This window comes from Canis lupus, chromosome 9 (genome assembly GCF_048164855.1).
Source record: "Canis lupus baileyi chromosome 9, mCanLup2.hap1, whole genome shotgun sequence".
Classification (NCBI taxonomy): domain Eukaryota; kingdom Metazoa; phylum Chordata; class Mammalia; order Carnivora; family Canidae; genus Canis; species Canis lupus.
This window is the reverse complement of record NC_132846.1, coordinates 21,308,453-21,323,037: the sequence shown is the minus strand read 5'-3', so window position 1 is coordinate 21,323,037 and position 14,585 is coordinate 21,308,453. Positions and strand designations below refer to the sequence as shown.

The 14,585-nt window shown below is 33.7% G+C and overlaps 1 long non-coding RNA gene across 2 annotated transcripts in view; it reads right to left on the bottom strand.

Moving 5' to 3' along the window:
- Positions 1-3,074: 3,074 nt before the first annotated feature.
- The window catches only part of LOC140639881 (uncharacterized), a 148,452-nt gene continuing 136,941 nt past the window's right edge, over positions 3,075-14,585 (bottom strand). For both annotated transcript variants that reach the window (XR_012036532.1, XR_012036533.1), the window contains one exon: positions 3,075-13,991. This is a non-coding gene — a long non-coding RNA (uncharacterized lncRNA). The remainder of the gene's footprint in view (positions 13,992-14,585) is intronic.

The following is a 14,585-nucleotide window of genomic DNA, read 5'->3' as shown; positions in this document are numbered from 1 at the left end:
TTTCCCCCTCTCTCCATCCCTCCCCCTACTCATGTGCTCTCTCTCTTTTAAATAAATAAAATCTTTTTGAGTAATAAAATAAAAATTGCCAAAAAGCTTCTCAAATCTGAGGAAAGAAAAGGACAGTCACATCCGGGAAGCCAAATGGATATTAAATGCAACGAATTCAAAGAAATCCACACCAAGCCATGCTATAAGTAAATTGTTAAAAGTCAAAGACAAAGAGAATTTTAAAAGCAGCAAGAGAATTTCCTTAACTCCTATAAGCAGATTTTTCAGCAGAATCTTTGAAGTATAGAAGAAGAAAAACAAAACACAAACCTGCCAACCATGAATACCATTCTGAGCAAACCAATCCCTCAAAAATAGAGAAAATCTTTTTCATACAAATAACACATTCTAGGTAGTTCATTGCCACCCGACTTGATTTACAAAAATTACTTAAGAAAGCTCTCAGGAATTAAACTAGAATTAAATTACTAGAATTAAAAAGTTTAATTAAAAGTTAATTCAAAAGTTTAATTCTAGTAAAAGTTAAAAGATGAATATTAAAATAATTATTTATAAAAGTATGTTAGTTGATAAATATAAAAAGATACAAACTGTGATATCAAAATCATGAAGTGGGAGATGAAGTGAGGAGCTAAGTAAAAGTGTAGTTGCTGGATGCTACTAAAGTTGTTACAGTAGTATATTTTAAGTTGTAACTATATTTTTGGCAAACCTTGATAACCCCCCCAAAAAATACATGTAGAAAACAAATAAAAGTAAAAAAAAATAAGCCATATTGATACCAAAAAATCAATGAAATATTAAGAAAGCAATCAAGAAGAGACAAAAGAACAACAGGACATACAGGAGACAATAATATGGTAAGAGTAAATTCTTCCCATCAGTAATTACTTTAAATGAAAATGGGTTAATCTCCCTGCAAGACAGAGTGACTAAAGGGGATTTAAAAATGCAAAGATACAACTATATTCTGCCTACAAGAGACTTAGTTCAGATTTAGGGACACATATAGGCTGTAAGTGAAGAGATGGAAAAAAAGATATTCCATGGGAATGGTAATCAAAAAAGGAGAGATAGCTGTATTTATATCAGTAAAGATAGGCTTTACATCAAAAACTATCACAAGAGACAAAGAAGGATTTTACAGAATAATAAAAGGGTCAATTTACTTGGGAGATGTAACAATTATAAATATAATAATGCCATATTACAACATTACAAATGTAGTCATACAAACCTACATAAACATCACATAACATATAAAGCAAATACTAAAAAAACTAAAGGAAGAATAGAGGAAATAACAGATTTTAAAATCTCATTTTCAATAATGGATAGAGCACTCAGACAGGAAAGTCAATATGGAAACAGAACCTGAACAACACTACAGATGAATTGGACCCAGGAGACCATTCAGAGCACTCCACCCAGCAACAGAATACATCTTCCTCTCAAGCTCACAGGAAACATTATCCAAAACAAGTTATATGTCAGGTTGCAAAACAAATTTTAACAAATTTAAGAAGACTGTAATCATACCTAGTATCTTTTATAATCACAATGAAATAAACTAGAAATCAATAGCAAAAGTAAAATTGTTAATTGTGACATGTTTGTGACTTCTTAAAATTTTTCAACACTGAGACAAGGATTGAATTAAAAGTCAATTAATAAATATCAGACAAATGAAAACAGTCAAATATATAACATACCAAATTAGGATACAGCAAAAGCAGTGTTAAAAAGGAATTTTATAGACATAATGCTTACATTAAAAGAGAAGACAGATCTTGACAACCTAATTTTACTCAGGAACAAATTAGAAACAGAAGAACAAACTAAGACCAAAGCTAGGAAAAAGGGAATAATATAGTAAAAATAAATGAAATTTAGAAAAAAAAATTAAAAAATCAATGAACCTAAAGTGAAGTTTTGGAAACTGAATTGACTAATCCTTAGATAGACTAAGAGAAAAAAAGGAACAAAATCAAAAATAAAAGAGGACACATTACAACTGAAAACACAAGAAAAAAAAAAGGATCATGAAAGACTACTATAAACAATTAGACTTGGACAAATTAGATAATCTAGAAGAAATAAATTCCTAGAAATATACAAACTACCAAAACTGAATGACTTTTACAGAAAAAAAATTTCCAAAATTTGTATCACACCACAAATGACCATAATAGGTCAGTTTGAGAAAAACAAAACAAAACAAAACAAAACAAAACAAAAAAGCTAGAGACACCACGCTTCCTGATATCAGAATATACTACCAAATTATAGTAATTAAAGCTGTGTGGTAATGGTGTAAAAACAAACATATATATGAATGGAACAGAATAGAGAGGCAAGAAATAAATCCACATAAATATTGCCAATTGATCTTCAGCTAGGATGTCAAGTGTATAAAATAGTAAGGGGGTAATTTCTTCATCAAATGGTTTTAGGAAAACTAAATATTCAGATGCAAGATAGAGATTCAACCTTAATCTCATGCTATACACAAAAATCAACTCAAGGCAGATGAAAGATTTAAATGTAATAGTGCAAACTGTAAGATACTAGAAGAAAACAATTCCATGAATATTTTTCCTTATGATTTCTTAGATAACATGCCAAAGCAGAGGAAACAATAGCAAAAATGGACAAATGGAACTGCATCAAACTAAAAAGTACATGCACATCAAAGGAAATATTTAACAGAGAAAATGGTTAACTATAGAATCTGAGAAAATACTTGCAAAGCCTATTTTTGGTAAGTGGTTAATATCCAAATACCTAAGTAACTTCCAGAGATAAGGAAGAACAACTTGATTAAAATTTGACATAAGAGTTAAATAGCTCTCCAAAGACATGCACATTGTCAAAAAATGCACGAACAGATGTTCTGCATCACTAATTGTCATGGAAAATCAAAATCACAGTGAGGTATCACCTCACATGTGTGATAGTGGCTATCAAAATATAAGTCAACTGATGTTGGTGAAAATGTGAGAAAAAGGAATTTTTGTACACTATTGGTGGAAATGTAAGTTGGTGCAGCCACTATGGAAAACAGTATGGAGTTTCCTTAAAAAAATAAAAAATGTAAGTACCATATGATTCAGAAATCCCACTTCTGATTATTTATTTTAAAAAAAGAACTAAAATCTCCATCTTAAGAAGATATTTGCATTCCCATGAAGTTTTATTCAAAGTATTCAATGTGGAAACAATTTAAATGTCCATGGACGGGTAAACCGATAAAAATGTTGAATGTACATTCAATAGACTATTATTCAGTTTCAAAAAAGATGGAAACAAGGACATATGTGATAGCAACATATTCTCCAGTTTCACTCATTTTAAGTGAAATAAGTCAAATGCAGGACAAATACAACATGATTTAACTGAGGTATTTAAAATAGTCAAATTCATAGGAGATAATACATTCCAACAATCATTCCTTAGACATAAAACTATTGAGGAGGCCAAATTACAGTTTAAAAGATTTCTGCCAAAAAAAGTAGTGGTATGTTTGTCATTCTATTTCCAGTAGCTACTGGTTTTAAATGTTCTCTTCTACTGTCAATAGTGGGCTGAAACACATGCCTTAAATTAGAGTGTATAAAATACAGAAGTTAGCTATGCAGAACTCTTGGATCCTTATAACTCTACTTAGATGTTAATTGAGTACTATCACACAGGTAGGAAATAGGGACATTCTCAGGGGCAAATAAAAACATGGGAGTTTTTCATTTCTATAATCTGTACTTTGATTCGTTTTTTGGTGTTTTTGAAATTTGAGATTATGAAGATTATTTTCCTTCTTAGATTTTTTATAGAAAATGATTGTCTAAGATTTAAATGAATCTCTAAATTATAAAAAGACAAAAAACAATTATATATAAATAATTCACATTAAACCATATGTAAGAGGAAATATTTGGTTTCTATTTTCAGAAATTACACTATATCTACTGTTCTTTGAAGTGATTACTTTTGATAGAATTGAAACTCTAATATCCAATTATTTATAAACTTAGGTTTAACTCTGGTATTTTTTACCAGACTAAAATATGAATCAAAGTGATGTTTGTGGAAGACTGAATTCAAGAAAGTGTACATTAAATTTGGTATTAGTTTTCCACAGTGGAATGATTAGATTTGTTTTTGAAATGGCAGCGATTCATCTTATGCCTTGGTCTTTTAAAAAATATGAAGCAGCAGCATATAAAAATTTAAAACAGTAATAATTAAAACAGCACAGTGAAAATCCTTAAGTATTTTATGGTACAAAGTTTGTACTAACATTGAGAACATTCACATTGTTGAAATACATTGATCTGAAATTAATCACTACCCTTTCACAACACAGAAATATATTCCATGCCGACAGAGCAGAAAGAAATATTTCCTTTATCATTCTAGTATGGAATGGAGTGGTCATGGTGGGAGCGATCATTCAATACACACACTTTATGGGAACTGATTTTAAAAGAAATGGCTACAGATCTGTAAAACAGAAGTTGATTGAATGCTGAGCTAAACTATAGATTTTTGTGATAAACACATCTAGGTCTATTAACCAAAATTTCTCATTTTGGTTAATCATACTACCATGCATCTTATACAAGCCATAAATCTTGATTTTAATTCTAATTTTCTGATTTCCATACTGTGCATACCCAACCATTTACCAAATCCACCTCATGGCCATTGACTTAGTGCAGGCTCTTGTGCTAGTGAGTTTTTGTTTCCTTGGTTTTTATGCCATGTTTTTTTGGAGTCTATGTGTGTATATTCATGTATGTGATAGAATATATGGAGGAGGTTCCCTATAATTGAACATAGGCTTTGTGATAGCCTAAATAATGGACCCAAAAGATGTCCAAGTCCTAATCCCTGGCCCCTGTGCTAGCTCATTTGCAAAATGGATTTTGCAAACATGATTAATTGAAAGATTTTGACAGTAGGAAGTAATCCCAAAATATCTGGATATGCTAAAAATTTAATCACAAGTATCTATATAAGACGATGGCAGTGGGAGATTTATCAGAGAACAGGAGAATGTGATATGGGCAGAGATTGGAGTGATGTACTTTAAAGACAGAGGAAGGGGACACCAGCCAAGAAAAACAGGTGGCCACTAGAAGCTGAAATGAAGTCTCCCCAGAGGGATCACAGAAGGAGCCTACAGCTTGATTTGGGGCCAGTGAAAAAGATATTGGACTTCTGACTTACAGAACTGTTATAAAAATACATTTATGTTGTTTTAAGCCACTAAATTCAGTAATTTATTATAGTGTATATATTACTAATAATATATAACAGCAGCAATAACAAAGTAATACAAGTTTCTTGTCTTAATTCTGGATTTAGTATCACTCCAAAACACCAGTCTGATCGTTTAATGGCTCCCAAAAACCTAGCAACGAAAGCATACAAGAACAGTAATCAAGATAATAGTTCACTCTGCCTCTCTGATCTCATCCCTGGGTTTCCTATACTTTACCATCTAAAAATACCAAACTTTGCAGTAGTCTTGAAGTTTTTGCCTACTTCCTAAAGTCTTTTGGAAACTTTTCTTTCTTCTGTAACACTAATTAGTGTAATTACATACATCTGTTATGGTCATTATCACATGATCTTAGCTTTCAGTAGGCCTTTTCCTCTGAAACTCTGAACTCATTGAGGACTCTCAAAGACTTAGCTCAATGTCTGACACATAGAGCTGCATGAACATTTCCCAAATAAATGAACACTAAATCCATCATTCTGCTCACTAAATATCATATATATATATATATATGTATATATATATATATTTTAATTTGCTCATTTCTTTTTATGTATCAATTATGAACAATGTTTTCTTACACTAATAAAGCTTTCTCCACAATTTACAACAATCTTCCACTGGTAACATTATAAGTTACAAAACTACAAACACATCCCACAAGTCCCAGGAATTCACCAGCGGGCATATAAATGTATTTTCATTTTGTCTCATTTGATCCCTTTAGATTTGTAGAACCTCAGCTCTTTCTTCCAGGACCTCTTCACTTCAAAGTCTTCATCATCTTTACAAGATGCTGCTGAGGTTCAACTCCTTCCATCAAAACCCTTAGTGACTGTGCTCTCTGCTAAGTAAGCTGAAATTTCTCAATATTCACATGTGAAGAATGGTTGGCAGTCATCTGTGAGGTGTAAAATGCCATGTCTATCAAAAGATCCACAGGAGAGCTGCCTGCACTTTAAGCATAAAGGGCATTTCCATGGTCCACATAGTTGTCCCCCCCACCTCAGGGCACACCCTCATTGTGGTGAGTCATTTGGACTGGTTAATTATTATTATTTTATTTTTTATTTTTAAAGATTTTACTAATTCCTTCATGAGAGACACCTGTGGGGAGCCTCTTGTGGAACAAGAGGTACAAAGTTTGTACAAAGTTCAGATCCCAGGATCTGATCCCAGGATCCTGGGATCACAGACTGAGCCAAAGGCAGTCGCTCAACCACTGAGCCACCCAGGCACCCCTGGACTGGTTACTTTAAGTAACAATCATCATTGCTCCTCCATCTATCTCATCATTCTTTACTAATTCACTCTTTCAAGCCTTCATTCAGATATTTTCTACTTTCAAATGATTTTGTATAATACTCAAAGAATAAAAACAGTTGTATTTAAAACTTTGAGTTGACATTGACTTATTAATGTCAATAATAATATTTTAAATAAAATATAAACATTGTAAAATATTCTTCTAGCTTTATCTTAAGGATTTTCTCAAAAATTTCATATTTTCACTAAAGGAGCCTTTTGATGATTCTATAAGAAATGACACTTTTTAAAGATTTTTTTTTCCAAAAGTACCCTTTCTTGGCACTTTTTTCCCTAGTCATCTTTTATTGGATATTAATTCTCAGTGAGGATACAAAAGGATTTAAGGGTCCCAGGCAAAGGTCATGGTCACGAATGCAGGATGCCTTGGCACATTTTCTACATAGCTAAAATATTTCTTCTATATCTCATCAACCTCTTTGTGATGTAGGAGGTGGCTATTGTCATTTCACAAATGGAAGACACATAGAGGTTAAGAGATGACACAGAGAAAACCCAGGAATGGAAATGTAGTCACTGATATATTCTAAATTTAAATATGTATTTTTCTCTGTTTTCCTTATATATATGAAGATCACAGATAGACAAAGTTCTAAGATTCCTTTTTAACAAAGCTGGTAGGATGTGGCTGTATTAGACTTATACCATGTCCTAATTTTAATGGTTTATTGTCTTTATGGTTTCATCAGTCTAAAATATTTTATTTTTTTATTTTTTTATTTTTTAAGATTTTATTTATTTATTCATGAGAGACACACAGAGAGAGAGAGAGGAGCAGAGACATGGGCAGAGACAGAGAGAGAGAGGCAGGATCCATGCAGAAAGCCCATTGCAGGACTCAATCCCAGGTCTCTAGGATCACCCCCTGGGCTGAAGGTAAACACTTAACTGCTAAGCCACCCAGGGGTCCCAGTCTAAAATATTTTAAATAACCTCATCAGCGAGTTGATTATTTTAATCACCATGAACTTTTGGGGCAATCCGCAAACACCTTAGCACAACATTGGACCTTTCCCTGTGTGTGTGTGTGTTGCGGCGGGGGGCGGGGGGGGGAGGTTCTGTATGTTTTAAGAGGGAGAAAGGGTGGGGAGGAGCAGAGGGAGAGAGAGAATCTTAAGCAGGCTCCACTTCACAACTCTGACATCACATCCTGAGCTGAAATCAAGGTTCTGATGCTTAACTAACTAAACCACTCAGGTGCCCCTAAACCTTTTTCCTTTGATTTAGATGACAATTGCTTGAAATCAAAAGTACTGTTACTTGATCTCTGCCATTTTAACTGGGTTGAAAGATACTAGTAAATTTGTATAATATAGTTATGTAGTTGAGCATATGCCAAAAGAACAAATTTATAAAAGTTAGACATTTGGGTTGGTCTGTCTCTTAAACAAAACAAAGCTCCTTTAGCAATGAGACAAAGTTTCAGAATTGCAGAATGTGCCATTCCAGAGGAGCCCCAGTTAAAAAAAAAAAAAAAATCTCTCATGTCCCAGAAAATATCAGGCAGAAAAGTAAAAATGAAGCAGCCTCACCTTTATGGCTAGCATTTTTGATGAGTAGGTAGGGCATAGGTGTTTGAAGGGTAAGTAGGTATTGAGACCCCTCCCATTTCCTTTGAGTAGGGTCTGCCTTTCAATGTCAAAATTCCAAACACTCCATTAATGTTTGTTCATTCAGTGAATGCATGGATGGTAAGAGCATAGCAGCAAAGCGGTTTAAAAAGCATTAAGGGGGCAGCCCCAGTGGCCCAGCAGTTTAGCACCGCCTTCAGCCCGGGGTGTGATCCTGGAGACCCAGGGTCAAGTCCCACATCAGGCTCCCTGCATGGAGCCTGCTTCTCCCTCTGCCTGTGTCTCTGCCTCATTCTCTCTCTCTCTCTCTCTCTCTCTGTGTCTGTCATGAATAAATAAATAAAATATTTAAAAATAAATAAACAAATAAACAAATAAATAAATAGCATTAAGGAATTTAGGAACCTAGAAAGTATAATACTATTAATATATTTGTAATTGATAACATTTTTATACTCTCCTTTTAGATCTTATCATGTATCATAATTGTTGCATGACATTTATCCTAGCACATGTATTAAATGTAAAAGATAATTTAATAAATCTAAATATTCTAGTGTCATTACTAGAATTGGGACCAGGCTCAGGGGTTTGTTCCCAAGAAATTAGGCCTTAGTCTAACTACTAAAGTGAGAATCATATTTGAAAGCGAATCTGAAGAAATCACTGAGCCCGAAGCCAAGGGCCTCTTTAATTTCCTCTGAATAAGAGAAACATTAATCCCTGAAATTCAGTTGACATTAAGTCTTTAAGAAGGAGGATCTGTTTTGTCCCCAGTGTTCAATAATGAAAAGTGGATGCTAGACAGGGTCATTTTTTTTTTTTTTTTTTTTTTTTTGGTAGCAGAAAAAGAACTGGACTTTGAATAGAATTCCTGGGTTATAATCTATCATTTCCTTGCTGTTTTGCCTTAGGGGAGAAAAGTTCTTTGATTGTTCTGAATATCAGTTTCTTTATTTGCAAAACAGGGGTTATAATGACTTTAATTTTCATTTCCTTGGACAGGAAGTATTAAACTTACTCCTCGATGTGTTACTGCTAAAGGGGAGTTTAATGACAAGAAAGGAGATGGCACAACAAAAAAAGCAATCTGATTTCAACTCAGATTCCAGACAAGAAATGATTTATCTCCCCAATGGCGAGTTTGAAATGCAACTCTCATTGCCTTAGCGCACAGAACACTAATTGTAGCAGAGAAGAATGGAATTGGCAGAAGCACACTCATGAGGACAGGAAATATTTAGGTTAGAGGAGAGAAACCAATCTCCAATGTAATCAAGTAAATCATATTACCAGAAATTTTTTTTTTTTTTTTTTACTTTTTTTATGTGTTCTCATGTGAAAGTCACAGAATGTATTTGAAGAGCTTGAGTTTTGTCTGTACACCTTGGAATCAGGCCAAGCCAACTTTTGTCACATGTGCCATGGCAATGTTACATACAATCTAAGCATTCTAGCATACATTAGATGAAAATGGAGCCTATATAAGACATGTATTTTATATCATTTTAACCACTTCCAGATGTAAAGGTTAAGAGTTCAATAATCAAGGTCAAGTAATAAATGACATTCCAAGTAGATTTCATAGGTCACCAAAAGGAGTTTGAGCAGTGTAGAGAATACTCTATTAATCTCACTGATTAAAAAAAAAATTACCAGTGATTCCTTGAAATGCTGATATCTGAATTCAGTGTGTATCAAGTACACAGTATTTAATATGCCTATGAATGTGAAATGGTTATTTCAGAATGTGACCTCAAAGATCTGCAACAAGTATCCTTGCTCAAATCACTTATCTAAAATTCCAATTTATTTAAAATAAAGACCACAACATCTTTCATCCCAGAACATACTAAGCACACAATAAAGTGAAACTGAGCTACAATAATATAAACATACATCAACTGCCCTTTTTATACTTTATTGGCAAGATCCCAATTCTGAATTTTATTTAGTAGGCAATAGAAAAGTAGTTAAAAACCTGCATTTGAATATGCACATGTGTTAATTTTGGAAAAGAGGGGATCCCTGGGTGGCTTAGCGGTTTAGCGCCTGACTTAGGCCCGGGGTGAGATCTTGGAGACCCGGGATTGAGTCCCACATCGGGCTCTCTGCATGGAACCTGCTTCTCCCTCTGCCTATGTCTTTCCTCTCTCTCTCTCTCAATCTCTCTCTCTCTGTCTCTCATGAATAAATAAATAAAACCTTTAAAAAAAATGGAAAAGAGATAGAGGGGCAAAGAGTGAAGCTTGACTACTCGGTTATTATCTAAATGTGAGTAATGATATTAGTCATCCTTATGAAATGGAATCCTATACTATCAATAAAATGAAGTAGATTAATATTTGTCTTGAAAATTATTTTTGTGATAGTGCCACTAGAGGCTTAAAGAAATTGGTTATAAATCAGTGATGTATAGTTTGCCTTTGGGTAAATATACATGTTTATGTATGCATGTATACTGTACATATTATATGTACCCATTACATGCAGTAATTTTATTATGAATATCTAATAAGACAAAAAACAAGTTTAATTTTAGCTTTTCTGATTTCCATAATTATACTTTTTATGAAACATCCTTTTCCTTGAGGGGAGGTGGCAGATGGAGAGACAGAATCCTAAGGAGGCTCCATACCCAGCACAGAGCCCAAAGTAGGACTTGATCTCATGATCCTGAGCCCATGACCTGAACCGAAATCAAGAGTCAGATGCTTAACCGACTGAGCCCCCCAGGTGCCCTGAGACATACTTTCTAAAAGTAATCAGAAGCTAACAATAAAAACACACTATAAATTGTATTTGCATATTTTAGCACTTACATTTTATTCTCAAATGTCTGAAAGCTTTATTAGAAAGAAATATTCAGTATCATTCAAAAAGACAACCTATTTATGTCCCTACTGCAATATGATACTAAATTTTGGAAATATTTTCTGTGTATTTAAGACTACTTGCACTTGAGAATAATTAGTAATAATCATACATTCAAGTAAGTCAAAATTAAACATTTTACTACATATAATAAATACAATTTTCTATTTTCTAGTTATATTAAATCTTTATTACTATTTATCTCAAATATATATTCATATATATCAAGTGGTATTAGTGACAACCTAAGCCACATTTAATACATTATACTATAGCATTTAAAAATATGAAATAAAAAAGCCCAAATGGGGGCATCTGGGTGGCTTGGTGGTTGAGCATCTGCCTTTTGCTCAGGTTGTGATCCCGGGATCCTGGGATCGAGTTCCGCATCGGGTTCCTCATGGGGAGTCTGCTTCTCCCTCTGCTTATGTCTCTGCCTCTGTGTCTCTCATGAATAAATAAGTAAAAGCTTTATTTAAAAAAAAAAGCCTAAATGTATATTTCTATTTATATGTGCATAAGTATATGTAGATGACATTTCTTTGCATGTAAGAAAATACAGGAAAAGTAAATGTGCCATTGTTACAAAGGAGTGTTAAAAATCCAAAAGGTTCATAAAACAGAATTTCTTAATCTAATAGAAAATCATTACATACATGACCTGAGTTATAAAAACCTACTTCATATAAAATTATATTTTCTTTTACCGTATTAGTGTCATTCTTAACAGAAAAGTTTAGAAGAAAAACACTAGTAAAAGTTTAGTATTTACTTCTTTCAGAGAAGCTGAATTGACTTTTATAGCATCACTCTTCCTTAAAAATATGCCATATCACATCGTCCTTTAAGAATAGAGTCCTAATCTTTATGAACTTATTGGAAATAGGTAAACTTTCTATCCTATCTATATTTTCTCTAAGAAAATAAGGCCCAACTTATGAGAAAAATGTGATGTTTAATAGAATGCTATTGAAAGATTTTAAATTATAGCACCCTTTTGATACAGCTTCAATAAAATTAGAGATTCTATTAAATAAATTTAAATTTTACAAAGCAGCCAATATTATGTATAACTGAATTAGGTTTGCACTTCATTGATATCAGTTTGAAGTCCAAACTCCTTCACCTAATAAAATAGTTAGCCAGATGGATTTACTTCCTTTCACATTGTACCTTTTTTTTTTTTTTTCTTCTTTCTACCCTAGACTCAGGAAACATTAAGTTCTCATAGTTTGTCAAATGTCCAGATGCTCTGCCAACATCCAAATCTTTACACGTGCCACTCCTTTAGCTGGGAGCTTGAGAGCACACATTAAAACAAACCTCCGTTTCATTTGGCTAACACATTTACCTTCTCATTTCTTATTAGTTTGGTTCCATTTAGAGATGGCATTTTCTTTGCAGGATGTGTAGTGATTACCTACATTCTTTCTTAATTCTCCTTCATAGAGTAGCAGATCCTGGCTTGCAAGATCCCTGACCAGCATCCCTAGTGCCTGGTATAGTACCTTATGTTAGGCACTCAATACATCTTTGATGAATGGTGGATATTAATCCTGGCATATGGCTCAAAAGCATTTACTGCCAATCAAATTCAGGAATTAAGCTTTCCATTCATACTCCTGTTATGACAGTTTATCTTTTGATAGCTTAAATTAAATTAAATTAAATGGGTTGTTTATAAGTGTAAACATATGAAAGTATTTATTAAACCAAATGTCTATTGTGGTAAAGAAAATATTTTAGATTCAGTAAATCTCTTAGTTGATTTTAACACACAGGAATTTAAATTTTCTAGCCTCCCTCACAGTTGGGTGGGACCATAAGACTGATTTGTGGTGACTAGAATGTGGGCAGGAGTGATATATGCTACACCATGTGCCAGCCTCGCCTCTAAAACTTCCCTTCTGATCCCTCACAACCTCTCCACACTTGTCTCTCTGCCAAATGGAAGCAAACAGTCTAAGTATATTAAGATCCATGTATAATCCCTCATCACCAACACCAACTTGCTTTCCATGGTGAGTCAAACAAGGGATAAAACTGTTTAGCTACTGAGACTTCAGCACAGCTGTTTATAGAAATTAGCCTGACCTGGCTCAAACAGCAGTTTGCAAAACTTTCTCTAAAACAACACAGTGTGCTTACGATACTTAGGAGGAAAACTTGATAATTTTATAGAGGATGTATCAAGAGGGTTTAAACTGCAAGGCCCCTTTAAATAACAACTTTAACAAAGTTAGAGTGAGGTGAAATTTAAATTTTAGAAAAAGAAGAGTATGTTATTCCAGCATCTCTCTCCATGATGTTTTGTTTGGGAGGTTATTGGAAAATACAAAGTAGAAAGTTATAAAATGAACCCAGGTACCTATTAGTCAGGTTTAACAATTATTAACAATTTTGGTATATAATTATCCCTTTAAAGTTTAATCCTCTCAGCAAAACTAACATACCAGATTATCTCACTCATAAATACCTGAAGCATGTATCATGTTGACAATTGTTATATAAACCATACCACTTTCACATCTAAATATTTTGTCATTAAAATCTCTTAATATTACCTAATAGATAGTCTAGCCTCACATTTCCCTAATTATCAACAACTCTCTCTCTCTTTTTTTTTTTTTGATTGATAATCCACCAGCTCTTGAGTTACAGCTCCCGTTTCTTTGATTCCATGGCCTTCAATTTTCATCCTCCTTGTCATTAATTTTCTGGAGAAGCAAATAGTGTCTTATAGATGGTCATCTTACAAACTTGGGTCCATGTGCTTGTACAATTTGATTCGTAACCAAGTTTCTCTGGCTGGCTGATACATTTGCTTCTGAGGCAAGACATGATGTTTTGTAGAGTGTTGTGGAAAACTCTAAAATTCTGCTGGAATCAACATCTGCTGCTGCTGAAAAAGATAAAAATCAGGCCTAGAGAGGGGAAGAAAATTGGTAGGAGAATGTGGTTAGGTAAAGGATGGAAACATGAAAAAATATTCCTTCCTCTTTTTCTGGCCTTTCAGTCTCTGGCATACATCCCTAATGGCATCCCCATTTGTGCCTATTTCTCTGGACTTTTTCAGGTAATAGGCATATTCTTCCTGGTTTTTATTTTCCTTTTATTTTCTAAACAATCTGTTAGTGTGGTACCAGGACTAACTTGGCTTTAATACTGAGCTAATTCCATTCTATGAATTCTCCTCCATTTCCCATGTATAAAGAGGTCTGTTCGCTATGGTTCTTTAAAAAGTGGACTATTCAAGCTTTACATGATCTCTAGAAATTGTTTGACTTACCCTTTTCAGTTTTTATTTCCTTGCTTTCCCAGTGTTTTATTACCAACATATACAATCAAAGCCTTGAGAGACTCCCTGCCAATCCTGCTAGTCTCTAGCTCTTCCTCCCTGCACACCTTCCTCTCCAGTGCTTGGCCCCATAAATTGTATTTGTTTTGGCATCCCTGAAATCGGAACTGTGAATTCTCAATGTGGTGGTATCAGATAGCTCCATATATAGCCCTATTCC